Source organism: Rhincodon typus, chromosome 29 (assembly GCF_021869965.1).
Source record: "Rhincodon typus isolate 14 chromosome 29, sRhiTyp1.1, whole genome shotgun sequence".
NCBI lineage: Eukaryota > Metazoa > Chordata > Chondrichthyes > Orectolobiformes > Rhincodontidae > Rhincodon > Rhincodon typus.
In genome coordinates, this window is record NC_063360.1 from 33,074,911 (window position 1) to 33,100,143 (window position 25,233).

General features: G+C 42.3%; 2 long non-coding RNA genes across 3 annotated transcripts in view; one reads left to right on the forward strand and one right to left on the reverse strand.

Annotated features, from left to right (window-relative positions):
• LOC125486458 overlaps positions 1-25,233 on the forward strand; it is a 267,656-nt gene that overhangs the window by 53,830 nt on the left and 188,593 nt on the right. The window lies entirely within an intron of this gene.
• LOC125486457 lies at positions 587-10,720 on the reverse strand. Its single transcript, XR_007265116.1, has 3 exons — positions 10,508-10,720; positions 4,735-4,810; positions 587-1,055 (listed from the first exon to the last, which is right to left on the reverse strand). It is a non-coding gene; the product is annotated as an uncharacterized LOC125486457 (long non-coding RNA).

A 25,233-nucleotide genomic window follows, 5' to 3' on the forward strand; every position in this document is an offset into this window, starting at 1 on the left:
CATTAAGCGCATCAAATCTACACTGCCCCTCTGAACAGCATCCCACCCAATCCCTGTAACCCTGCACTTCTCATGACTAATCCACCCAGCCTACAAACCCCTGGGCACTACAGGCAATTCAGCACGGACAATCCACCTAACCTGCACATCTTCAGACTATGGGAGGAAACCCACACAGACACAGGGAGCATGTGTAAACTCCCCATGAACAGTTGTCCAAGGGTGAAATCAAACCCAGGTCCCTAGTGCTGTGAGGCAGCAATGCTAACCATTGAGCCACTATGCCACCTGATTGCAAGCATATTGGCTCAGAGACCACTGAGCTCAGAACGCTTTGGATAGCATGCTGGCACTCAATTCCTGGCCTCACAAGTGAATAATGGTCATCAAAGTGATGCTGTAAGAATGGGATTTTGCCTCCGTCAAGCTGTCTGCAGAAAGGATGATGGTAAAGAAAACTGGAAAATGAAATAAGATTACACTCAAATCAGCCCAACTATAATCTGAATGCAGGTCAGATCGTTGGAAAATAGTAATATCAAATAGTCTGGATGATTAAAGAGGATGTCAGGAACTGAGCACATAGTGTGATGCAGAAACAGGATTTATTGTTGAGAAATTGTAGACGTTTGACCACAGAGGAACAAAAGTTTCTGGAACTTATTGTACTTTGAGTTTGACAGGGAGAAAGGAGGACTCGGCAACCTCTGCATAATTTGACATAGAACCTTGAATGCTAGTCATTGAATCAGAAAGCACAAAGCTCTGTTCAAATAAACATAAACATGCAGGGCAACTTACTACTATTTCAAACCATACAAAATATTAGCACAGAGTTGCCAAGACCTAGTAGTTAATTTATTGCATGAGAATATATTCAAAGTTTTTGCAAACCCCAACTTCCTCTCAATTTTCAACAAAAAGTTCATAGTGCTTTGTTCCCTGCAGTTCCTTGCAATTGAGTACAATTAAATTGCTGCACTTTTCCCACATTTTCCCCTCAGTTTTCACCCTTCTTCTCCTGGGCATTCTGGCACTTTGCTGACTTTGTGATCCTGGATTATAAAGAAAGACATGCATTTATGTCATACCTTTCATGTTCTGATAACATTGCAAAGTTACTTAGAGTAAATTAAGAATTTTTGAAGTGTTATTACTGTTGTAGCATATGAAATATGGAAGGCAATTTGCACACCGTCAGTTCATTAACTAACAATGAGATAATATGCAGATTTTGAACCTTCCAAGGGGTCCCAGATATAAGAGTTTCCCTGTGTAATATAGAGGTTAAACCACATGCAAACATAGAGAACCCAATTTGCTGCACTGACCAATGGCAGATTCATGAGTCGATGATGATGCTGGTTTGCTGTGTTACCCTGGAGAATATAGCAAAGACCGACTATCTGCTTTTGACTGTAAATCTCTCTTGCAAAAAGCACCCTGTGTGCGACTGGTCAACGAACTCTTGGCACAGATCAGAAATCAGCACAGAAATTATCTAAGAGTTCAGATCTGCCCAAATTCATTGTGTTCTTATTGCTGCAATTAAGGCAACTTATTCAACCTGTCTGGAGATCAGTTAGGTCACTAGCAATAACTTATTTTGTGTGCAAAGCATATTTTGGATTTTAGAGTTGACCTATAATGTGACAAACGACAATTTAAATAGGGTCCATTTAAGGAGCTAGTTTTGTGCTTGTGCTGATGTGGATTTATGCCGCTGTAAATGATGTTGGACTCTGACCAACATTCTCATTCACCCATGTCACTCATTCCAACTGTCAAATGTTTTTGTGCTATTGGAATGTATCTTCCCAACCCTCAGTGTTCTCTTTTGTAACTTTCTGAGCAATGCTACAAGGTGTGTTAAAACACAGTCAGCTCAACAAGCCCAGATCACCGTTTATGCTCCACTCAAACTTTCTTCCATCTTTATTCAGTAAATATATCAAAATGTATTTCTATGCCTTTCTCCTTTGTCTACTTAATTACCTTACCCTTGTGCTATTTGCCTCAACTGTTCCCTGTGATATTGAGTTCCACATTCTCACCTCTTTCTGGATAAGGGAATTCCCTATTTGATATATTCGCCACCATCTCTTATTTTGGTCTCTAGTTCCAGTCTTGGTCATAAGTGGAAACATCTTATTAAATTATTTCACAACCATAAAAGCATCTAATAAATCATCCTTATCACTTTTTTTTAAGAGAAAAGGGCCCCTGCCCATTGATTACTTGCCTTACTGATAGGTATCATCTGTTTGTTTTAGTATCATTCCAGTTTTTTATTTAACTCTTATGCCTTTGTAAACATTTTCGTAAATGGAAATCAGAACTGTGTTCTGTATCCAAAAGGTGCTCTAATAGCAGACTGGATTTGTCACAAAAATTCTGTACTAATGATTCAGAAACATGAGTTCAAATGTCCCTATGCCTATGATGCTACCTTGACTGAAGCCTTTAACTCAATACAGACTATGAATTAAGTTTCCTACTCTCAAGTTAACTAGTACAAGCACTAAGACTGCCCTTGGTCCTGCCACCCCATTGGGCTACAGTCCTGTACAACAGGAACCAATATTAATAAGTCTATTCCAAACTTTTAACCGTGGGGCACTCCCTCAGCGCTACACTGGGAGCAGGAGCTTGGATTTGATACAATGAAATCATGACATTAGAACTTGAACAGAAACTGGCGCAGGGGCAAGAGAACTGAACTGGCCTAAGATGCTCTATCTAAATCAGTCCCCAGGTCTGAAATTACTTCCACTTAGAGTCATACAGCATGGAAACAGACCCTTCAGTCCAACCAGTCCATACTGACCATAATCCTGAACTGGGCTGGTCCCATCTGCTTGTGCTTGGCCCATATCCCTCCAAAATTTCCTATTCACGTACTTATCTAAATGTCTTTTAAACGTTTTAACTGTATCCACATCAACACTTCCTCTGGCAGTTCATTCCGCACATGAACCACTCTCTGTGTAAAAAAATTGCCCCTCATGTCTTTTTTAAATCTTTCTCCTCTCACCTTAAAAATATGTCCCCTAGTCTTGAATCCCCCGCCCTGGGAAAAAGACACCCGCCATTCACCTTATCTATACCCCTCATTATTTTATATGTTCCAGTGAAACAAAGTCCCAGCCTATCCAGCCTCTCCTCTCAATTCTCAAAGAAAAGCTAAACAAATGAGGAAAAAAAATTCAAGGGACAGATGGATAGAGTTAGTTATAAGTGAGTGGCAGGATGACCAACTGTCTTGTTTTTTTAAGGGATTGCCCTTTATTTTGACTGATCGTCCTGTGCCTCATTTTTCTAGGACAGACTGTGGGAGACTGATCCTGGAGGTCTCCAGGGTAATTTTGAGATTGAATGGGACTGCAAGTGAATGAGTCAGTGAGCAGAAAACTGATAACGCTGTAATTCAACATGATCAGTTATAAGAGATAACAAGACAACATAGAACCTTGAATGCTAGTCATTGAATCAGAAAGCACAAAGCTCTGTTCAAATAAACATAAACATGCAGGGCAACTTACTACTATTTCAAACTAAACAAAATATTAGCACAGAGTTGCCAAGACCTAGTAGTTAATTTATTGCATGAGGATATATTCAAAGTTTTTGCAAACCCCAACTTCCTCTGAATTTTCAACAAAAAGTTCATAGTGCTTTGTTCCCTGCAGTTCCTTGCAATTGAGTACAATTAAATTGCTGCACTTTTCCCACATTTTCCCCTCAGTTTTCACCCTTCCTCTCCTGAGCATTCTGGCACTTAGTAACATCTGTGGTTGCTGACTTTGTGATCCTGGATTATAAAGAAAGACATGCATTTATGTCATACCTTTCATGTTCTGAAGAAGGGTCTAGGCTCGAAACGTCAGCATTCCTGCTCCTCTGATGCTGCTTGGCCTGCTGTGTTCATCCAGCTCTACACCTTGTTATCTCAGATTCTCCAGCATCTGCAGTTCCTACTATCTTATGATCAGTTACAAGTTTTAGTCGATTTTAATGTCTCCTCCTCCCTGCCCCCAGCTATCAAGGCCTGAAGTCTCTATCCTTCCCAGAACTCTCCCTACCTCATTAGCAACCACCCAAACTGTCACTAGCACCTTCTTACCCTCATCGCGGCCTTTATCCCACAGTCAAAGTGACCCCTGTTTTTTTTCCCCTAAGAGTTGGTGACCCTGGACGGTGAGAAGAGACTCATGAAATGCACATAGACCAGCATGGATATGTTGGATTAAGTGGCCTGTTCCTATGGTATGAATATTATGTAACGTGCAAAAGATAATAGTAATTGTCTCATATTCAAGTCTGCACTGTTTGTGTTTTCAGTCACTACTTTGTTATTAGCTGGGGGCAGTCACTGTACTGAACTAATGGCCCTGGGGCTAAGGACAGAGAGGAGCTCAGGTCCTGATCTCTATGTCTTAGTCTCAGTGGAAATGCCTGTTTGTAAAAGGCAGGACAGAGCTTAGCTTGCAGTCCCGGCAGTGAAACTGCCTAACGGCACTTACTATCTCACTGATGCTTGCAAAACCATAATCCCAAAGACCATCAACAGCATGGACTGTTTGTGATTCGGTGATAACACTGAGATGCGAAATAAAGAAAAACTTTAGGGCAAAGCTTTTTAGTCTGTCGCGTTTTTTCCCCACTCAAAACAAATTAATGTTTTTAAACAAACTGTTCGGTTACAGTTGGTTTGAATGCAATGCTCTTAACTACCAGAACAAGCTGTTTTGTTTTTGTTTTCCTTCCTGGCGATTTCCTGGCTGTGTCAAAGGCAACGAACGTAAAATGCCTGCAGAGAGAGAGAGACCTGGTTATCATCAAAGTTCCTGGAGAAGCTCTAACGCAGGATAGAAAGCCAGCTCCCTGTGAATGCAGGGACACAGAAAGATGCATTGATGTCATTATTCGAGGTCACTGATTTAGGCGATCGCCATTTCTCTTGTATTGCTGGTGACGACTTGCACACACTGGACTGGACCAGTGAACTCTGTACCTATCCTGCTTCCCTGTTTGTGAACTCCACTCGATTGCTCAATACACCGCTTGTTATGAAAACTGCAGCCAGAATCCTTCTAAACTATGTGTGCTGCAGAGGACAGGCACTTTGCTGGGATTGGGTGGGGGGAGGGGAACCAACGGAGTGAAACTGTTTTAATTGTTCATATTAATTATCGTAGCCTCAGTAGACAAAGAAGATTAATTGCGAGGACAGGATTATCAGGGGAAAAATGGCCTGACTAGGGGTCTTTTCGATAGTGCCCATTGTCGAAATGTTTCCAGTTATGGGGGAGTCGGAAATCACAAATATAAAATTGTCACCGATAACTCCAACAAAGAATTGAACAGAAACTTATTTCCCCAGAGTGTGTTGAAAATGTGGAACCTGTTACAATGTGGAGCAGTTGAGGTGAAGAGATCTTTAAGGGAAATTTGGATAAAGGTAAAGTCACAAGAGAGAAACAACTGGTGGTTTAATCTAAGGAGCATCACACCTCAGGCAAGGGGAGGGGTTGAGAAGGCGAGTCCTTCAGGGTAACCTCAGCTGGTGCAATAATGGAATCCATAATACTGGCATCACAGGCCTCCGATCCAGCCAACTATGCTAACCACCCCCCGGAAGTTAGATAACTACATGAGGAACAAAGTTATAGAAGAATGTACCAGGATGAGATGAGCTAAGGTCGGGGGATGGGGGCTCATAAAATTCTAGGTACTTCTATGCAATTAAAACTGTGTTATTTTCCACTTTATATTTGCACCATATTTGTCAGTAATTAATCTGAGTCCCCTACATGATTATTTACTACTTGGACCATCAGATCTATTTGTTTAACACCATGTCACGTGCATCATGCCTCCTCTAAACGCCCAATCCTTCCACCCCTGCTAATAACAGCCTCCAGTAACTCACCCCAGCAGCCCATGCTTTCTAGGAAATCTACACTATAAGCATTAGCAAGTTATTTAACCATAAACAGTATGACAGCCAAGCCCAGCCTGTCCCTAGCAACTGCTGGATATCAATTGGGAACGGAAGCTAAGACCTATTTCCTTGTGTTTAGCTCAGTGGGAGCTGAAGCCAATTATAATGTCCTTGTTGCTGTACCAAATAGGATTAGGCAACTCAGCACAGACCAGAGGTCAAACCTCCAACTTCCAGTTTGCATGACTCAATTTCATTCTGAGGATGTCTCGGCACATTATGGCAAAGCTGTATTATGTGCAATGTAATGCTACACTCACCACAAACTAGTTTACCTCAATTTAACTCATACTGAACATGCAGTAGGTTTAAACTAGATTGGCAGGGGGATGGAATCCTCACCAGCAGGGAGGCAAGTGTGAGGTTGGAAGGAGATACAGTAATCAGAAATAGTTGGTTGAAGAGGCAGGTCAGGCTGGAACACAACAGGGAGCAAGAAATTCCTGTTGGATTAAATTGCATCTATTTCAATGCAAGAGTGCTGACAGGTAAGGCCAATGAACTCAGCGCGTGGATAGGTACGTGGGACTGGGATATTATAGCCATTGCACAAACATGGCTAAGGGAGGGACAGGACTGGCAGCTTAACATGCCAGGGTGCAGGTGCTTTAGGCAGGACAGAGGTGGAAGAAAGAAGGGAGATGGAGTTGCATTTTTGATTAAGGGGAGTATCACAGCAGTAGTCAGAGATGAAATAACTGAGGGATCGTCCAGTGAAGCTTTGTGAGTGGAGCTAAGAAATAAGAAGGGGATGGTGACATTACTGGGGTTCTACTATGGACCCCCAAATAGTCAACGGGAATTAGAGAAACAAACAGGAGATTGGGGAGACTTGCAGGAGCAATAGGATTGTCATATTAGGGGATTTTAATTTTCCTAACATAGACTGGGAATGCCATGGTGTTAAGGGCTTAGATGGGGAAAATTTGTTAAATGCGTTCAGGAAAGTTTCCTCAAGCAGTATATAGTCGGTCCTATTTGGGAAGGGGCAAAACTTGACCTACTCCTAGGAAATAGGGCAGGACAGGTGACTGAGGTGGGGGAGCACTTTGGGACCAGTGACCATAGTTCTATGAATTTTACAATAGTTATGGAGAAGGACAAAACTGGCCCACAGATTCAAGTTCTAAACTGGGGCAAGACAAATTTTGATGGAATTAGACAGGAGCTTGCAGGGGTTGACTGGAGTAGTTTGCTTGCAGGCAAAGGGACCTCTGGCAAGTAGGAGGCCTTTAAAAGTGTGATAGCTAGAGTTTAAGGTCTGTATGTTCCTGTGAGGGTGAAGGGCAAGATTGGCAGGAATAGGGAACCCTGGATGTCAAGAGACATTGAGGCTTTGACCAGAAAAAAGGAGGCATGGCTCAGGTACAAGCAGCTGGGATCACGGGAATCCCTGGAGGTATGTAGGGGATACAGGAGCTTACTGAAGAAGGAAATCAGGAGGGCAAAAAGAGGGCACGAGATAGCTTTGGCTAAGAAGATTAGGGTGAATTGGGTGGCACGGTGGCTCAGTGGTTAGCAGTGCTGCCTCACAGCACAAGGGACCCAGGTTCAATTCCACCCTTGGGCAACCATGTGGAGTTTGCACATTCTTCCCGTGACTGCACAGGTTTCTTCTGGGTGCTCTGGTTTCCTCCCACAGTCTAACGATGTGCAGGCTAGGTGAATTGGCCATGCTAAATTGCCCAGAGTGTTCAGGGATGTGTAGATTAGGTGGGTCATAGAGGGATGGGTCTGGGTGGGATGCTCTGAGGGTCAGTGTGGACTTGTTGGGCCAAAGGGTCTGTTTCCACACTGTAGGGATTCTATTCTATTCTTGAATCCAAAGGGATTCTTTAAGTATATTAAAGGAAAAAGAATAACTAGAGAGAGAATAGGACCGCTCAAGGACTAAAGTGGACATGTGTGTGGGGAACTGCAGGACATGGATGGGATCCTCAATGAATATTTCTCCTCTGTGTTTACCATGGAGAAAGACATGAAGACTTGGGAACTTGGGGAAGTTATTAGTGATATCTTGGGGTCAGTCCATATTACAGTAGAGGAGGTATTGGACGTATTAGAATGTATGAAGGTGGATAAGTCTCCTGGTCCTGACCAGATATATTCAAGAACCCTGTAAAAGGCTAGAGAAAAAATTGCGGAGGCCCCTGCTGATATATTTGCATCATCGTTAGCCTCGGGTGAGGTCCCAGAAGACTGCAGTGTAGCAAATGTTGTGCCCTTATTCAAGAAGGGCTGAAAAGAAAAACCTGGGAACTATAGACCTGTAAGCATAACATCTGTGGTAGATAAGTTACTTGAGAAGATTCTGAAGCATAAGATACACATGCATTTAGAAAGACAGGCTTTGATTAGGAGTAGTCAGCATGGCTTCAAGCGTGGGAGATCATGCCTCATAAATTTGTTATAGTTCTTTGATGAAGTGACCAGGGAGGTTCTTGAGGGCAGGGCAGTTGGCGTAGTCTGTATGGATTTCAGTAAGACCTTTGATAAAGTTCCACATGGTAGGCTCTGGAGGGTTAGATCACATGGAATCCAGGGAGAGCAGGCAAATTGGATACACAATTGCCTTGATGAGTAGGAAACAGAGTGTATTAGTGGAAGGATGCATTTGGACTGGAGGCCTGTGACTAGTGGTGTGCCTCAGGGGTCAGTGCTGGGCCCATTACTGTTTGTTATCTATGTTAGTGATTTGGATAGAATGCACAAGACATGACTAGTAAGTTTGCAGGTGACACTTAAATAGGTGGTATTGTGGAAATGAGCAAGGTTATCAGAAATTGCAGCAGGATCTTGATTAGCTAGCAAAGTGGACCGAGAAATGGCGAATGGACTTTAATGTAGATAAGTGTGAGGTGTTGCATTTTGGAAAGTCAAATCAAGGTAGAAGTTTCATGGTGAATGGTAGGGCCTTAAGGAGTGTAGTGGAGCAGAGAGACCTTGGAGTTCAGGTGCACTGTTCTCTGAAAGTGGAGTCATAGGTAGACAGGGTAGTGAAGAAGGCTTTTCACACACTGGCCTTCTTTAGTCAGAGCACTAAGTATAGAATTTGGGAAGTTATGTTGCAGTTATACAGGACATTGATGAGGCTGAACTTGGAATATTGTGTTCAGTTTTGGTCATCTTGCTATAGGAAGGAAGTTATTAAACTGGAAAGAATGCAGAAGAAATTTACAAGGATGTTGCCAGGACTCAAAGGACTGAGTTATAGGGAGAGGTTGGACAAGCTAGGATTTTTTTCTTAAGAGCATAGGAGACAGAGGGGAGATCTTATAGAAGTGTATAAGATCATGAGAGGCTTGGATAGGGTGAATGCACTGAGTCTTCTTTCCCAGGGTTGGGGAATTGAGGACCACAGGGCATCAATTTAAGGTAAGAGGGGAAAGAATAAATGGGAACCTGACAGGCAACTTTTCTACACAGAGGGTGGTACGCATATGGAATGAGCTGCCAGCAGAAGTGGTTGAGGTGGGTACGTAAACCAACATTTAAAAGGCATGTGGATGAATACTTGGAAAAGAAAAGTTTAGAAAGATATGGGCCAAGTGCGGGGAAATGGGGTTAGCGTGGACGGACATTTTGTTCGGCATGGACCAGTTTGGGCCTAAGGGCCTATCTCTGTGATGTAGGACTCTATGACTCTGGACTCTAAATCCACTGTAATAGTACATAATGTGTGCTGAATTAGATACATTGTACTAGCTAATGTTTCACAGAGGGATATACCACATTGGTATAAATCAGGTGCAATGTTACACAGAGTATGCTGATCTAGACACGCTGTACCATCCAATAATGCTCCAAGAAGGATATTTTGGTTACCTCAGGTATAATGTTACACTGAGGCTGTTGATACAACTACAATACGATGTTTCAAATAGGATATACTGGTTTAAATCTGTTACGATGTTACATCGAAGATATATCTCACCAAATCATTATCTAGACAAAGTAGTGTCCAGTCTTTATATGTTAATAAGTTGCTATCCCATGGCATGTTAAAGGTAAGAATTGTAACAATTAAATCCCTGGATCCATTACTTTGCATACTTCCTGGTTGCTGATTAATAACAGACCTTGGCATTCTGCTTCGAGATATATCAGTCAATGCTACAGCCCTTCCCAAACCTCCAGACTCACAATATTCAAATCAACAATGAACTAATGTCAATGCAAATAGAAGTAAGTAGTTTGCAATTGGTAGCCGCAGTTGCCAGGATAGTTTGGGGTCACCTCTTATGTGGAGGGTTGATGGTTGGGAGTTCTTGATCATGGAGGCCAGTGGAAGGGATTTCTAGTCTGAATGGCGGCTGTAGAGAGGACAGAGAGACTTCTTTTTCTATGGAGGATTTGCAGGGGAGAGCTAACCTAAATAGTTTTTATATAGGTCACAATCCTGAGTTCAGACCAATATTCTTCTTCAAATAAGTACTGACAGAATGTTTCTTTTTAAAAAAAAACATTTACAGGATGACAGCCTCCAGGATTTATTGTCCTTACCTAGCTGCTGCTTGAAGAGGTGATGATGCACATTTTAAACCATTGAAGTCCACGTGCTGAAGATATTTCTAAATGCTGTTAAGTAGGGAGCTCAAAGGCCCTGACTCAGCAGGAATAAAATAACATTAATATATGTCCAATCCAGGATGATGAAGGTCTTTGAGGCCGACAGTGCTCCCATGATTTCGGACAGAAAGGAAAAATAATTTTACTTTCCAAGTAGTTTCCAATTTAAAGAGGCCAGCAAAAAAGAAATGCAATAAATTTCAGAAATTGCATAGTCTGGGGAACACTTCCAGGAAAGCTGGGTCATGGGAGAGTCTGGGAACAGGCTGTGCTGATGGACTTCAGTCAACACATCATGTTGGGCTTGGATCCAGGTGGAGGGAGATGGAGAAATCATTGTGACGGGAAGATCTCTAACTGTCAATATCTGTTTAGTCAAAATTCACCAGGTTTTTTGGAATTGGGAAAATTAATTGCCAGATGATAAATGCAAACAGGATTGGGTGTTTGCCAAAAAAGCATAGATCTTAGTTACCAGGAGAGGTATGGATTTGTTGGGAATTGCGAATCCTCTGTGAATGAAAGAAATATTTGGATTCAAATTATGTTTTTCACAATTTCAAAATGTTGCAAAACATTTTTCAGTCAATGCAGTAGTTTTTGAAATGTCAATCTTGTATTGCAGGAAACAGTAGCCAATTTGTGTGCTGCAAGCTTTCACAATTGAATTAGATAGATAATAAACAGATCATGTGTTTTGGTGATGTTGGTTGGGAGAGAACAATTTATTACTGATGGGTACAGTGTTGTCACTCAATACATTGGGAACAACATATTTGGGCTTCCAATTGTGCCCTAGCTCTGTTGCCCCAGGTGCTTCAGATAACAAGGTTAATAGGCCAGTCAGGTTCTTACACAGCGGGTGATGGAATACACGGGAGTCTGTCTGGGATCTATATCATGCTGTATCCTTTGCAGTTTTGTCAATTCTGCCAACTAGGATTAAGTTTTGCATTTGCTCAAAGTGAATTATATTTTTCCAGGGTTTTTACTCTGTTAGACACTGCAATGAAATAAAGCTACTTTTTGTTTGTTAATTCAAGGCCCAAGGACATTATTCTTACTGCCATCCCATAGCTGAGATCACCCACACTCAATGAAACTTGGGATCATCTTAGATTCAATTATGGTTGAATGGGTATCACTTCTATTCTGAGTCAGTAGGATGTGGTTTTAAGTGTCACTCTAGAGGTTTAAATGCAAAATCTAGGCTGACACAACCAATACTATGCTGTCTCTCAGGTGCATTGCTAAACCATCTCAAACGGATGTGGAAGCCCCTGTGACGGATTTTTGTTTTGGAAAAGTTACAGATAATTTCTTCTTGGTGATCTGGTTATTATTTATTCCTCCACTGACATCAGTAAAACAGATTATCTTCCATGAACACACAATTACTTGTGGTCTATTGCCTTGCATGAATTGGCCAAGTCCTTTCCTGAAGTTTCTTTTTGTTCGCTCCTGGGATGTGGGAGGTGGGTGTCACTAGCAGGCCCAGCATTTATTACCAGTTGCCCTTGAGAAAGTGGTGGTGAGCTGTCTTCTTGAACCAATGCAGACCACTAGTTTGACCACAATGGTATTCGGGAAGGCATGCCAAGATTTTGACTCAGCAATAGAGAGGGAATGGCGATATATTTCCAAATAAGGATGGTGAGTGACTTGGAGGGGAACTTGCAGTTATTAGTGTTCCCATGTATCTGCCACCCTTGTCTTTCAAGATGGAAATTATCTTGGGTTTGGAAGGTGCTGTCTAAGGAGCCTTGGGGAATTTCTGCAGTGCTTGTAGATAGCACACACTGCTGCGACTGAGTATCGGTGGTGGAGGGAGTGGATGCTTGTGCACGTCAAACAACCTCCTTGCTTTGGAAAGTCACGAGGTTGTGAACACTGTTGTATAAATGCAACTTATTTCCCTTCCTTCTCGAACCCAGGCAGTTCTCAACCTTAATGTCCTATCTGCCGAAATTGATCTTCTGATCCTATATGCACTTCCAAAACTGCTTACTTGCATCACTCTAACATTGCTTATCTCTACTCCTGCCTCAGCTTATCCACTGCTGAAACCTTCATCCAAACCTAAATTATTATGTCAACTTTCCAATGCTGTGCTGGTTGTCCACATACCTTGCATCTTCTGTAAACTGGAGCTCATCTAAACTGGGCTGTTCTTATCCTAATTCAAACCAAGTCCCATTTATCCATCATCCTTTTGTAGCCTGGCCTATACCAGTTTCCAGTTCAGCAATGCCAAATTTTAAAACTCTTATTGTTGTTTTCTCATCCCTTCACGGTCTTGCCCCTTCCTAGCTCTGCAATCTCCTCCAACCTTACAGTCTATATATTGCTATAAACTTGGCCTTTTCTGTTACCCTCAGTTTCTTAACTCCACCATAGGCAGCTGGTTCTTTCACCTACCTGCCCCAAACTCTGGAATTTTTCCCTTAAACCTTTTTACAATTCTACTTTTAGACACTCCTTTGATGAAACATTTAGTTGCCTATTCCTTTTGAGTCTCCTTTCATGCCTTGTTGTTGCATTTGGTTTAATAATTTCTTCAATGAGAAAATAGCAGCATTTTACGAAGTTAAAGATGCTATATAAGTACAAACCCAAAGTTATAGTCAAGATCCCAGATGAGGACTATGTCAACCTGTTGACACTTGCTGGGGCTGAACAGGTTTGATCCAGGATGCTGGTCACACACAGATAGCACTGGGGTCACCTACTGTAGTGGTTGTAACGAGGTCAACCGGGCAGACGTCATAGAATACGAGTTCCCTGATTGGGGCTATTAATCTGACAGATATAAATAGGAGTGTCTGGGGTTGTGTTCACTCTGAGAGCTGGCGCTGAGGGATCTGAATCAGTGTCAAAGACTTTCCAAGTATAAATAAAGGGTGAACTGATGACAGGATACCAGCCTCTGTGGAATTGTTTCACCTATTGCCCAGGCCATTGGACCAGGCTTGGCAAAATTAGAGGACAAGTTACAGGACATCTGAAACTCAGCGAAATGTGTCTGTGCTGCAACTGAATGGGCAGGTAAAAGGGACTCACTGGTCTTAAACCCATTGCTAGAGTGTTTTTGACAGTCCGTGCAACTCTACTGTTGGGTAAAGGATCTTGTTTGTGAGTCATTTCTTGTTGATAGGATGTTATGTTTACCTCTTTAACTGTCCACTCCTGAAAACCTAGCTCTTTAATCATGTTGTTTTGTCATTTGAATTAACATCTCATTCTGTGGCTTCATGTTATTCTTTGTTTTATAATGGTCCAATTAAATGCCTTGAAAATTTAATTATTTTACAGATAACAAATATATAAGTTGCTGTTGTGAAGCTCTACCTCTTCCACATATGGTTTAAGAATACAAGTCTAATGCTGGGAAGCAATGAAGGACTTAAACCTTCTTCCATCCATCCAAAAGCTTTGTAAGATTCTGTGCTGGCTTAATTCACTCTAGTTATTTCAATTCAAATCAGTGCTGGGCTCTGAGATGACCCATGTCCTACAGTGATCACATGAACATCACCACTCTAACATTTGCAGGTCATCATTAAACAACAGAACAGGCCGCAGGCAGCTAAACATTAACATTTGCACGAATGTGGTTAGAAGATAATTTCAAGGATAATTTTCAGCTGGTATTTGCAAACATCAGCATCTAAAACAATTGCTTTCGAAGATTATCATTGAAGAATTGAAAGGATAAATAACGGCAGGTCACGCAGTTGCAAAATTATTGCAACTGAAATGAGTCATGCAAAAGAGGTAGCTTATTTTACAAATTAATCAGCCTACAAAGGTCTGACACAGAAATAAGTCTAAACTTGCCCACTTGGTAAATACATTGCCTGATTAGAATGAACCAAGATCTCATTCTTAGTCAGTGTGTCCTGATTGATTTCAATGCAAACAGTGATTTTTGGAACTTGTCTGTATCACTGAGTGATTCTGGGGGCACTCAATAAAGGTTGCTGCACCTGATCATCTTACAGTGACCCATGCTTGAATGTTTGCATCTCAGGTGGCGTGTGGATGTAATGCCCCAGTGGTCAAATAACTTGTAAAACAACCATCATCTCAGCTCAAATATGCATAATTGCTGCAAGGCTCCCCTGCCCTGCCTGTACCTTGCTTCCTGAGCAAGTTCACACGCACCAATGTACCAAGACCCTTCACAGAGTAGAGTTCAATGAACAGAATTTGAAACTGAGCCATAGGATTCCTTTCCTATCGGTATTTGGATCTATTTACAGCACATGGGCTGCAACTGTTCAAGAGGACAGCTCACCACTTTTTCAAAGCCAACTTGGGATGGACAATAAATGCTGGCAGCAAGCGATGCCCACATCCCACAAGTGAATATAATAAAGGGAGACTGTAGGATAGATGACCAAAAAATACATAGGTTTTTAAGGAGCATCTTAAAGGGAGAGAGAATGGCAGCGAGGGGCGAAATGTGGAGCGGCAATTCCAGATTTTAGGGTCCAGAGACAGCTGCAGGCACAGCCACAAATGGTGGAGCAATTAACATTGTGGATATTCAGGCAGTTGGAATGAAGGTAGGTACAGACCTTAAAGTATTGTTGAGCTGAAGTATGTCACTAGGTTAAGACTGTAGGTATATTTGCAAACAAATTTTGAATCAAAAGTTATGTAGATGAAATAACCTTGCCTGACCAAATTGTCTTACAGTATATCTTACTCACAGAAGAAGCATCTAACCTTCTCTGAGGGGATCTTTGTTCAATGGAAGCATTTCATAAAAAACACAATTAACTGCAGTTCTGAAAAAAAACAATTCATTCCAAGGACAAAGGATAATTGTGTCTACAACTGAATAGCCGATATATCTGAAATTCTCACAGACTAACAAAGGGCACAATCAGACAGGTTTTACTGTGACTTGGAGGGTGTGAGTGTGGAGGAAACTCCCTCTGTTTCCCAGCATTCTGCCCCTCTCCATGGAGGAAGTGTGTGATTGTTCTCACGTTCACTGTCGCTTCCAGACACTGCCCTTTCACAGGCCAAGCCAGTGAATACTGTACAAGGCAGGATCTGGAATTGTTCACATGTGAGCAGATCACTGAGAGCGAGATGCAAAGTCAGAAGAGTCATTAACCCTTTGCTAACTTAGAACAGAAATTGGCATTCATATGTTTCTGAATACATTCTCAAGGAGCCCTGAGATTTTTTGCAACCTATTTGAAGAAATCTACAGCAGAAATGATCAATGATTTCAAAAGGAAATTGGAAGGGCACTTAAAGGCAAGAGCATGGACAGAAATCATGGGTACCTGACCTCAATACGGCCTCTGTATGGAGCAGGCCAATCCCACCCCCAACTAGAGCACAGCAGCCCTGCCCCCTGACCTGAGAAAAGCAGACGCCACAACACCGACCCCACCATATTAGGTCCCGTTCCTGGTTACTGGCTTCTAATGTATCCTCCCGACCCAGGCTCTGTTTGAAGGAAATAAACCTGCAGCGCCACAGAAGCAGAGCAGAGAATTGGAACTGACTGGATTGACAGAGAACTGGCATGGTCTTAATGGCCTCTTTCTGTGTCTTATTGAATGAAATTACTGCTCACTTTCAAATATCTACTTGAATACTCTTAAAGTTAAAATAGGCCTGCAGCAAGTGATCAGCATAGAAGAGTATTAGACTGAAATCTGCAAAGCGTTTGAATCTGTGTTTACAGTGAATCAACTGACATGTTCTAACTCAGTTTGTTTGTTACATAAATCATGTCTTTTGGTGCTGAGCCATGTAGAACGCTCAATTTCAGGAGGTCTGGATCACCTATACAGAGAGGAACAGAGTTGATGTTTCAGGTTGTTATACTTTCATCAGAGCTGGAAGATGTTGAAAGTCGACAGTTTCTAAGTTAAATGGTGACTGGTGAAAAGGGGAAATTGTGGATACTGGAATCAGAAACAAAATCTACAAGTGCTGGAAATACTCAGCAAGTCTGGCAGCATCTGTGGAGAGAGAAACAGGGTTAATGTTACAGGTTATAAAAACAGAAAGTGCTGAAGAATCACGGCAGGTCTGCTAGCATCCAATTAAACTTGAAATGTTAACTCTATTTCTCTCTCTATAGATGCTACCTGACTGTTGAGTTCCTCTAGCACTTTCTGTCTTTATTTCAGATTTCCAACGTTTGCAGTGTTTGATTAATTTTAACATTAGAGGTTAACGACTTTTCATCAGAAGGTAATAATGAGACCACTACAGAAGCAAAGGATGAGGCTGGAGGAGTGTAAATGGTTACCAGCAGAATACCAGAGACAAAGAGAAACATAGAAAATCTGCCTTGGTCCAGAAAAGGAATTCCATTCCTATCCTTTCCTGACATACTTTCTCTCAGTGCAACAGCTCAAACTCTATAATTGATCAGGGCCCCTGAGCTGTGCCCGCTGAAAGAGTGCTGCAATTTCAGGAGCAAGCTCCACCAGCTGAGAGGTCAGATCAGAATATAAAGTGTTCACATCATAGAATCGTTGAATGATAGAGCATAGAAGGAGGTTATATGGGCTGTTGTGCTTGTGTGTGAACTTTGTTAGAACTATTTACTTAGTCCCAGTCTCTGCTCTTTCACCACCCTCGCAAGCAGATTATAACTTTTGCCATGCAAAAAAAAGTCTCCTGACATTGGCTGATTTGGGAAAACAGCCTTGTGGGCAGGACTTGGAAATCCTGCTGGATGGGATAGTGCACAGGAAGGGCTTACTCCTCCCTCATGGCTAGCAGTGGAGACCATGACACCAGATGCCATCAGCCTGATCTGAGGCTGCCACCCGGGTTGGTGCAGTTGCAGCCGCCCAGAGGAATGCCCAGCACTGTAGGAAGAAGGTCAATGACCTTCTCCACTTCGCCAGTGCAAGTGCTACCATCTTCTCTCTGATACCTCACACTTACTCTATCTTTGTTACTGTATCAACCTCCCACCAGGGCTCATGCTCTTCCACTCTCACTATTGCCTGCAACATCTTCCCTCATTCAATGCCACCCATCCCAACGCAAAACACCACTAACACTGTGTGCCCTCTGCACTGCCTGTTCACTCACTCAAGACGCCTCCCCTTCTGCCCCAAAAGTAACAGCTGTGCCACCCACTCTCATCTCTTGTAATATATGTTACTCTCTCATTTGAGGACAAAAGCAGTGCACAATAAAGCAGAAAGAGTCAAGACAGGTGGTGAGCTGTCTGCCATTCAGCTCCTCACCTCCTAGTTGAAAAGGATTCTGACCCTGACCACCTCGAGTGGCTGACTAACTGCTCCTGGTCTGGTACTGGAGGCTGCCCTTGACTTTTTGTGCCAGGACCCCCTGAGCAAAGGCTATCCCTCTTAATTTAACTCAGGCCTACTGACAATCATGTCAAGCTTCCTGGCTTTGTATCTATGCTAAATGGCAAGGCAGGACAAAAGTAGCGTGAACCTAGTATTTCTGGGCTGAGGGGACAAAGCACACAAATGCAAGGAAAAGCAGGGTTATTGTGATCATCCAGACAGGCTCAGAGCCAGTAGGTACTATGACAGAGAGTGAAGAGCCCAGAGATGTGGCTTGGTCTAGTCCATAAACTGGGTATGTGTCCCTGAGTGTGTAGTGTCCTTGGTGCAATGTTACAATGATAGTTACCAGTGTAGCCCAAGGTGTAGCATTGAAGTGCAGAAGTGTCCTCTAAGTGGATCAAAGATGTACCAGGAGGTTTCTTAGAGGCTGACACATATTCATGGATGTGGCTGCATGTGACTGGTACCCAGGGAGTATGTCCTGAGATGATGGTGCCCGGTGTCCAACATGGAGGTCCTTTTGAAGCAAGTAGCGAGCTGAAGGTACCAGGTCCATCTTTTCAGAGTCCTAGATTATTTAGTCCATTTGTTAAGATAGGAGGCTGAACATTATTGAGGTGGTTTGTGTTGTTAATAAAGCATTTAACAAGCTATAATCCTCCTTAATTGGCAACTCACTGCTGTCGAGTGAGAAACTCATCATGCTGCTCAGCAAAAGCATAAAAGATAGAGCAAGATGCTTTCAATGTCAAAATGGACCTCACTGCAAATTCTGCCACAAATCTCAACATAGCCCACGTCACTTGAGACCCCTATAAGATTTCACCCATTCTTTCCAATGACTAGAGGGTCAATAACTACGGGATGTAGATTTAAGGTGATTGACTAAAGAAGCAAGGATGACAGAGGAGACAGAGTCTATAAGGATGGGAAACTAAATTGGAATTTCTGAAACTCAGGGTTCCATTTTAAAGAGATTAGGCAAAACATTTTCTCTCAGACGGGCGCAAGTCTTTGGGACTGTCTTCTAGAAAAGGTATTGGAAGCCAAATGCTTGAGTATTTTTAAGACAACAATAGATAGATTTGTGTTAAGCAAGAAAAAAGTTTATGAGGAGAAAGTGGGAATGTAGATTTGAGGTTACAATCAGATCAATCGTGACCTTTTTGAATGGTACTGCTGATTTGAGGGGCTGAATGACCTATTGCAAATAATTCAAATGGTATTATGACTTAATTATATAGATAGAAAGTCTCGAGGTTTCCCAATGGCTGTTTGAATGCACCAATTAAGTCAGCTGTATATTTACAGCATGTCAAGCATTTACACCTACCTGCAATAGGCTCATGTTGTGATACAGTTGTATGCTATGAGCAAATCATTGAGGTGAAATAAATTTCAATGTTTCCGAAGCAAAAAATGGCCACCATGATTCACCTGCTCATGTGCAGTTGCACTCGTGACACCACACTAACGTGTCATTAAATTTTAAATTAACTGTCAGATCTGGAACAGCATAGTAACAATTATAATCAGTCTGTAAGATTCTTTGGTAGGAATGTTTGACAATGTCACATTGCACTGGTATAGAGACCAGTCATCAGAGGCACTGATTTGCAAATAACAGATTGTTGCTGTGGTTTTCCTGGATCTTGCAACCATTAAAAAAAATTTAATGCCAGGAATTGATCCTGGATTTTTGCCACATTCGGTCAGGCACAATTCTGTCACTTTTCACACTCAAGGACTGCAATGCTCCACCTACCAGCGGTGTTGCATGAGTGCAGATTTTCGGTAAAATCCTACCATCAACGCAGTCAGTGGCATGCGAGAATCTCATTATCTGCCTCGGGGAACCAGTGGGAAGGATTTGTGGGAACATTTGGATGTAGTGACTTGAATGCAACAGCTGGAGAAGAGAGAAAGCTCGTCATGGCTTTAGAGCACTGTTGTGTTAAAAAAAATTTTCTTCAAGTCTTTTTTATTTCATTCCAGCCTGATGATTCCTGGAAGTTTTAGTTTCTCAGCAGCTCTAGTCAGAAAAGCTTACCACAAAATGAATTAACCATCCAGCATCCAGGAAACATTATCTCATCTTGCAGCAGTACAGCCTTCAGCAGCATTCGTTTTCTGATTAAAAGCAAATGTAATACACCATCAACTGAGATCCTCCCACAGGCGACAAATGTGCTCTGCTGCACACTTAGATCCTCTGAATCGGCCTGTTAGTAGCCAGAATAAACAAAAGGCCTCAAATCCCTGCAGAGCAAGTAAGGACACTGTGAGAAAAAGAGGCTTTTCCCATTGTCGAGGGGTTGGATTGTTCACACCCTTTATCCTGAGGGACCTGTAGAAGTGATGGGGGTGGGCGATTGTGGGGAGGGAGCTGAGGTGTTTTGCTTGGATAGCACACAAACCCCTATCCTAGTGGCTCTCATTTCTGACACTAGAGCATTCCCTCCCCTAGGGTGGGGCGAGAAAGAGCTTCCCAGCTGCATAAATCTAGTTCTCACACCTCAGATTTGAGAAATGGCCCCAGGTATTCACTCTGCTTGGGGTCATTTGCAACCCAGGCCCAGTTAAAAGTTAAATCAGAGATAGTAGGAACTGCAGATGCTGGAGAATCCGAGACAACAAGGTGCAGGGCTGGATGAACACAGCAGGCCAAGCAGCATCATAGGAGCAGAGAGGCTGACGTTTCGGGCCTAGACCCTTCATCAGAAAAGGGGGAGGGGAAGGGGGCTTTGCCCTTGAGGTTTGTCCGGAGGGAGGAGGGTAACTTCTTCAGGTTAGGCATCCTTAGAAGAGGCTTAGTTAAAAGTTAAGCAACTACAATGTTTATGGGGATGTGCTACAGTCTCTCATGTGCCGTGGTAACATTTATGTCATTTCACATTGTGCAATGTCTCTGCTGCCCTTTATTCATTTCCTAGTTTATATTGTGGGAGCAGATTTCAGAGCATGTGAGGCAACAGTTGCTCAAGAAAAAGCACTTGCATTTATATGACAACACTTTGCAGCTAACTAAGTATTTATTTTTGTAATGTAGAAAATGCAGCAGCAATTTGCATGTAGCATGGTCCCACAAACTAGTCATGTGACAGTGACCAGAAAGTCTTTTTATTATAGTGGTTGAGATAAATGCAGGGTTGCAAAAGATAGGGTGGGGAGGTGCTGGTGTAGGATGCTCTTTGGAGGGTCGATGCAAACTTGATGGGCCAAATGGCCTTTTTCCACGCTAAAGGGATGTTATGATTCAAGGGTGAAATATGGCTGCAGGTCACTGCAGAGAACACTGTTAGTTTTTTTATTTTTCAAAATTAGTATCCTGCCGGTTTTTTCAGCCTAAATAGCGAGACAAGACCTCACTTATCAATTGAAAGACAGCCCCTCTAACAGTGCAACACTCGCTCAGTCCAGCAGTGGTGTTTTGTCCCTGGAATGGGAATAAAACCTGCAAACATTTGGCTTAGAGACAAAAAATGTTTATGGCATCATTAGAACTTGAGATTACGCTATTTGTTTTTCTAACTTCCTTGAACTCCCTCTCATTCGCCATGCAAACATTGTGTAGTTACTTATCATGATGACGATTTTCAGCAGCGATCTTATTCCCATTATTGATGTGAGGAGAGGTTCCTGTCAGACCTAGCGTACATGAACCTTGGCAATCTCCAATGCATGTTCTGTGGGAAAAAAACATTCAGTGCAGGGGTCAAGCTAACTCTACTTAAGACTGGGTCAACACAGGTCTAAATAGAAATCACAGCAGCCCAATGAAACTTGCTCAATGGCAGTTAGGAATGAAGGAAGAGCTTAAATTTACATAACACCTTTCAAGTCCTCAGGATGCCCCAAAATAATTTATATCTAATGAAACACTTCTTAAGTGTATATTCTTTTAAAGTATTTTAAGTAAACACCCTTATTCTGCAAAATCGAGATCCAATCTGGTTTCTCATGTGGTGCTCGTTTGTAAAGGAGCAGGGCAGTTCAGTCATGATCTCTCAGCCAATGATCTACTTATTAGCACATTGCTGTTCATGGGAGCTTGCTGAGCTTAAAATGGCTGCTATGTTTCTTAATCATACATTACCAGTATCTCACTAGCTGTAAAATGCTTTGAGATACGTTGAGGTGCTGTATAAATGCCAGTCTGTATACATTAAAGTGTTTTCATTGCCCACCATTAATGTCCATGGTGCACTAGGCACTGAACCAGTCACCTGAAATATTCTTTAAGTTATATTCTTATTCACATGCATCCTGTAAAAGCTCATACACGTTACATTTCTTGATTCATGTGCCCGTCATCAATCGTATTGCGTGTGGCACACTGACACCTGGGATTAACCGCATGTCATGGTAATAAAAGTTCTCATATTTTGCATTCTTTTTCAAGAACAATGGAGGCCTCGTCTCCTGGGATCCTGTGCACGTGACCATGTGCCATGGCCTGCCGATGACAGCCCCTCTAACACTGACAAGGCACAAGTTGCGAGCGTGATGGAATACTCACCACTGGCATGGATGAGTGCAGCTGCAACAACACTTAAGATGCTCAACACCTTCTGTGACAAAGCAATTGGCTTGATTAACACCTCAGCCACTTGTCCAAACATCCACCCATTCTACTACTGCTATACCATGGCTACAGTGTGTACTATTGACAGGACCTGTGACCTCTACCCACCCAGAAAGATAACAACATTATTTACATGGGAACACTAGCACCTCCAAGTTCCTGTACAAATCATACATCATGCTGAGTTGGATATATATCAGCTATTTCTTCATTGTCATTTATCAAAGTCCTTGAATTCTCCTATCTACATTCTAATGTAGAGCTTAACAGCATAGAAAATGGTTCTTCAGCCTAACATCTCCATGCCACTTCTCAAGCACCTAGCTACGCTCGTCCCATTTTCCAGCACTTGGCCAGTAAACTTACATGCTGTGACCCTTTTAAGCGATCATCAAAACACTTCTTACATATTGCGATGGTTCCTGCCTCTACCACTCTTTCAGGCAGAGTTCCAAATATCCTCTGCCCTCTAGATAAAAATTACTTCCTTAAACCCGCTCAAGTCCTCCTGCCCTTTGCTTTAAATCTATGCCCCCAAATAATTGATCCTTGTACCAAGGAGAAAAGTTTCTTCCTACCTATCTTAACTAAGACCCTCATAATTTTGTAAACCTCAGTTAAATCACCCTCAGTTTTCTCTACTCCAAAGAAAACATTGCCAGCCTGCCTAGTTTCTCTGCATGGTTGAGTCGCTCCAACCCAGACAACATTCTGATGAATCTCCAATGCCCTCTCTCTAGTGCAATCACATCTTTCCTATAGTGTGATGACCAGAACTGCAGACAATACTCCAACTCTGGCCTTGCTAGTATCTTATTCAACTCCAGACATCACCTCCCTGCTCTTGTATTCAATGCCTTAACTAATAAAGGCAAGCATCTCATGTGACTTCTTAACCACCTTATCCATCTGCCTTTGTCCTTCAAGGATTTGTAGACATGTGCTCCAAGGTCCAACTGATCTTTTGAACTTCCTAGTTCCCTACCATTCATTGTGTATTCACTTGATTTGTTAGTCCTCCCAAAATGTATCATCTCATACTTTTCAGACGAAATTCCATTTGACATTGGTCTGCCCACTTGACTAGTTCATCCTTACCATCCTGAACGCTGAGGTTTTGCTCCTCGCTATTTACCACCCCGCCAATTTTTGTGTCATCGGCAAATTTACTAATCAAACTTTTTATATTCATCGGGTCATTAAATATGCAAACAGCATGGCACCCATCACTAAACCTTGCAGTATGTCACTTGACACAGGCTTCCTGCCACAAAACCAACCTTCAACCATCACTTTCTGGCCTCCTGCCACTCAGCTAATTTTGAATCCAGTTTGCCAAATTGCCCTGGATGCTAAGGACTGTTACTTTCTTGACCAGGGTCCCTTGTAAGATCTTGTTGAAAAGCTTTCTGAAGTTCATGTAGCCTACATCCAATGCACTACCCTTCCACACATCTAGTCATCACTTTGAAAAATTCAATCAAAGCTGTTAGACATGATCTACCCCAATAAAGTCTTGATTTTCCTTTATTAATCCTTGCCTTCCCAAATGGAGATTAATTCTGTCTCTCAGATTTTTTTACCAATAGTTTTCCTACTACTGACATTAGATCCATTGGCCTATATTTACCTAATTTATTCTTACCGTCCCTTTAGAATAATAGTACCACATTAGCTGTCCTCCAATTCTCTCACTCCTCTCCTATATCTGGAGAGAATTTAGAAATTAATGTCAAGGCCCCTGAAATGTTATATATAGATTTCAGATCTTCTGCTCTCTCCTAAAGAAATTATAATGGAGTCTCACTTTAAAATTATTGTACCAAAATTAATTGCCAACTAATACTGTTATTTGATGGACCTGGAATTAATCAGAATTAGGTCTGTGTCTGACCGGTAATGTAAAAATAGAGTCATAATAGAAACAGTCAGGCACATAGAATTGCTCTCAGTAATTAGGAGTCCAGACCAAGAAGTGTTTAATCCAACAGTAAATCACTTAAGCCCCATGCAAATCTGGGTGAACTAATGCTGCTAGAGGACAAGTCCTTAATACCAAGGAGTTCTACAAATGGGCAGGAAACCTCTGCACATTTTGCTGACAGCTCAAGATAAAGGTGCCCCCATTTCAGCAGCAGGGAAGATGGGAACCCAATAAACAGTCTGTGGACGCCAGAGTGATCTCATTTCTAATCATTATGCTGCAGAAAGCTGAGTGTCAGTGTGTGTGTGTGTATGTGTGTGTGTGTGTGTGCGTCTGCTGATGAGGCAAGATCAGACAAGTCTGTGAAGCACCCCCCACAGCCAAGCAGCCTTCTGACAATCATTGTCTAGGCTGCTGTACAATTGGAGGCCGGCCAGCACCAGAAAAGTGTGTGTGTGTGAGTCAACTGCCTTCAGGATAGGAGGCTGGTTGAAAACCAGAGGAAGTGGTGGGAGTTTTTGTGCTGAAACCCATATAAATTGGATAAATTGCTGGATCTGCACTGCAGGTACAGTGCAGATGGTGACAAGACTTTGAGCTGCTTTTTATCTCTAACATACAGTGAGCCACACAATGATAATCGGCGCATGTTTGAAATCACAAGCCTGGATTACAACTGGAGCATCCTGGTTTTGGCAGCTTTGTTTTCAGAGACCACCCACTATGTTAGTTTCCTGGTGTTGATCTCCCTTGCTTGCTATTTTGTTTGATACAGGGTTCCCACATGATGACAGCTGGGTACAGCTGTGGCTCAGTAGATATAGCACTGTCACCTGAGTCAGAA